The sequence below is a fragment of the Anoplolepis gracilipes genome, chromosome 11, assembly GCF_047496725.1.
Source record: "Anoplolepis gracilipes chromosome 11, ASM4749672v1, whole genome shotgun sequence".
NCBI lineage: Eukaryota > Metazoa > Arthropoda > Insecta > Hymenoptera > Formicidae > Anoplolepis > Anoplolepis gracilipes.
This window is the reverse complement of record NC_132980.1, coordinates 2,546,506-2,550,571: the sequence shown is the minus strand read 5'-3', so window position 1 is coordinate 2,550,571 and position 4,066 is coordinate 2,546,506. Positions and strand designations below refer to the sequence as shown.

Below are 4,066 nucleotides of genomic sequence, written 5' to 3'. Positions count from 1 at the left end.
CTAATCGCTGTGCAATTACGTAAACTCGAGGTGAAATTCTACAAATCAATTTACGTGGGTATGTGTATTCTCGATATATCCAAGACATGTTTGTGTTGAATTTCACCACGATTATATGGTACCAATGTATCGGGAGAGATGCAAAGTCATGTACACTGACACAGATAGCCTTATGTATCACATTGAGTGCGACGATGTGTACAAGAATATGAAACGCGATATCAGCAGATTTGATACGAGCGACTATGCGATAGACAATGCGTACGGTATATCGCTCGTGAATAAAAAGGTACCGGGTCTAATGAAGGATGAAAACAATGGTACCATAATGACTGAATTTGTCGGGCTTAGAGCAAAAATATATGCATTGCGCGTGGATGATAAGAAGGATACGAAAAAGGTAAAAGGTGTCAAAAGTAACGTTGTCGCGAGAACGATAACGTTTGACGATTACATGCGGTGTTTGAACGAAGAGATTGAAATGACGCGTAGTCAATCGTGTATAAGATCAAAATTGCACGAGGTATACACCATTCGCGAAACAAAAATTGCTCTAAGTCCGTACGACGACAAGCGATATATCGTACCTACAACTACTGATACGTTACCGTGGGGACATTATAAAATACCATTGTAAATAATTGTATGTATTTATTGTAAATAATTGTATTTATTTATTGTAAATATAAATTATATATATATATATATGTATATATATTCATTCATGTAAATTTATGTATATTTTTATTATGTTATATGTTTATACTAAATTATTTTTATGTATCCAAGAGTTGTGCGATTTATCAAGTCCCAGCCATTTCACAAAAACTTCATCTCCTTTTTTACGTATCACCTTTTCCATGAGATTTTCCACGTCGGGGTTAGCAACGCGTTGTAGTTCGTATTCGTAGAATCCTCCGGCTACTGGATTTCCGCGCGAATCTTCGAGTAGATATTAGAATACTAATCGCGGGATTAGTATTCTGTATTTTGAAAATTTTAAACACTTCGGCCGACCAATTTGGTGTGTAACCTTTATCAAAAATTGTCTTGAATTTACTCACACGTATCGAATCACTCACTTTGAATCTCGCTGGAGCAGCAATTTTTACATTGTTTACTGTATTTAAAAGTCTATCAGCGATTGTAGGAGTGACATCGATAGGTCTCATATTGATAGTGCGATGTTTTCGCGCGTTATATTCTGCAACGAGTTGAGATAAAGCGTCGATCCACTTGTAATTACCATTTAGCGTAAACAATTTCCACATATTGTTCTAAAGTGCGGTTGAATCGTTCCACGATCGAGGCTTTCATAATGGAATACGTTGAATAATGATTAATGTTATGTTTTTTCATGAGTTTTTGCACATTTGCATTATAAAATTCCTTTCCTCTGTCTGTTTGAAAATTTTTCGGACATCTTCCATCATCTCGAATTAGTTTCGCAATCGTTTCAGACATTTCGTTTCCGCTCTTACTTTTGAGCGGTATGGCCCACGCATACTTGCTCAGCACATCGATAACAGTGAGTATGTAATTGAAACCTTTGTTGACTCGTGCATAAAGACGCATCTCAACCACGTCTGCCTGCCACAGATCATCGTATCCGCGTACTATGACGCGTTTACGCGGAAAATTTCTTCTCGCCGGAGCGTGCAATTCTTCCACAAGCAGTCGCTTTTCAGAGTTGTTTTTCTTTTTTTGCATGTTTGATCGTGGCATATTTCATAATAATGTAAAAGTTCATGTATAATTCTTTATGTATCTTTTCCTGAGTCGGATGTAGTTTGCACACGTGTCTAAATTTTCTGCATTTCATGCATCATTATCTGAAGCGTTTGCACGAGCGTTTCGAGCTCAATAATTGTTTCCTAAATTTCTTTTTGCCTATTCCTCAAAAGTTCAACACTCATTTCAACGTACCGTTTGTTAGCAGCATCGTTATCATCTTCCGGTTGCACTACACGTCGTATCTTGTGCAACCTTGCGTCAAAGCCGGCGCTAGTCAGACACAGAGCGTTATCTCGCACATACGTTCTTAGTAATCCGTTCCATTCATAGTATGCATTATTCGACATACCGAGCGATACTCCAAATTTATTAATTGACATTTCAATACGAAATGTTTTGACAGAATGACTAGTATTGTCAACATGTTGTTTAATTTATAATAAGACCCGCCTCGCGAAGCTCTTCGATAATTGACATGATTTCATTGCCATGAGCATTGTTACCTGCTCGACGCGAAGCTTCCAGTAGCCGCAAACGATCTACCAATTCGTTGGGATCGTTCCAATGCACGTATTCAATTTTATTCTCACTCAGTGTCATAGTGCGTGGTAGGTTTATACCTTTTCCAATTTTTCTTTTGATAGGAAATAATGAAACGATTATATATTTATATTTGTATCCTTTGTTGCCTAATACTGGATTACGCACATTACTATCACGTCTATGCGCGTTTGTCGCCAGTAATATACTTTTATATTTATGCATATCATTTTCTGTATATACAGCATCGTCGGGAATTCTCTTGAAAATTAATTCGTAGAGACCCGGCGTCCCCGCATATTTTACTCCATTGATGATTATATTATCATTCTCAAAATGTTTATCACCTAGCATCATTCCTTCGTCGAAAAATTTAACACCGTATACGTAATCCATCTCGTTATTTACATCTTGGCCCAAAATTGCTCCGATATATCTTTGTCCGAGCGGACCATCTATCTTTGTTCTCGCAACATATTCTGACCCTCGGATGTTTGTAATTGACGTTGAACCGACGTCACAACCGCTTCGGGTGTGGTCTCAAAAATTTCTTCGACGGTAGGAGACGAGATTATTTGAGGTTGTTGTACAGCTTTTATCGGAGTCGATTGTTTCATTCGCTTTGATTGATTTAGTGTAGAAGTTATCAATTAATCATTTGATCGTTTCCGTCCCCCATTTGATATTTTTTCATAAGTCAGTGAAATGTTTGATCGTTTCTGCTTTATGCTCTCTTGTTCTTCTCTGGGTATACCAAACGACTCCACTTTCGATGCATCAGATTCTACATTGATGGTATTCTCAATAATTTGTTTTAGAGGTTCAGTGATTGGCTTAAAATGTCTTTCCAAAGCGACGTCTTCCTCAATTTTACCAGTTTTTAAAGCGTGATATTTTTTGCGAATTGATTCACTCGTTTTTGCAATCTCTCTCACAATCTTTTCACGTTCATCATCAGCATCATTGTTGTTTATCATGATGGATATTTTGTTAGACTGATGTGTCGACAGCGACTAACCTCTCTACGGTATTGCAAATTCATTAAATCCTTTTCTATATCGTCCATTGGTCAGCGAGCAGTCTTTATCAATAACTACGAATCCATACTTGTGCTGCCAGCATTTCTGGCATAATGCGTGAAAATCGTTGTATGACATGTCAGTATTTACATGATTGTTGTACACATGTTTCAGGTTTGTACTATCCTGTTGAAATAATATCAACAGATTCGTATTGTCGCGTATAAGATGCTTGGGTATCTTGGCATACGTTTGACAAAGATAGAAACAGTCGACGCTCGAGTGTCACCCATTGCAGTCGACCCATTGCAAAGTACTCTCTTATCGTATCTTGTTTATCGCACGCCACGTCATCAAAGATAAAAATGGAATTCGGAAGCGCCTCGTTTGGAGCAACGACTTCACTATTATTAGAGAATGTGAAATAACCAATTTCGTCTATCGGTGTCAATAAATTTTCCAAATATTGATATTTCGGTTGTTGAAGCGATTTTGAGTATACGTACAGGTTTTCAAAGTTAAAACCATATGGACTTTCAATTAGACTTATCAATACATTAGTCTTACCACAATTTGCAGGACTGCAAATAATACCGCGTATAGTAATTGGTAACATGTTTCCATGCTTGCGTATTTCTTTTTCAAGCATTAGTCTATTATCAAAGTTTATAACTTTGATTATCGTCGCTTGCCGCACAAACTGCATTTTGAGAATGAGTCATGAGAGGATCTATTTATAGATGTGCATCGAATCGAAACCGCTCAGTATTGAA

At 37.3% G+C, this 4,066-nt stretch overlaps 1 pseudogene; it reads right to left on the bottom strand.

The window, feature by feature from the left end:
• Positions 1 to 1,902: 1,902 nt before the first annotated feature.
• LOC140671352 (uncharacterized) lies at positions 1,903 to 2,891 on the bottom strand (annotated as a pseudogene).
• Positions 2,892 to 4,066: the final 1,175 nt, after the last annotated feature.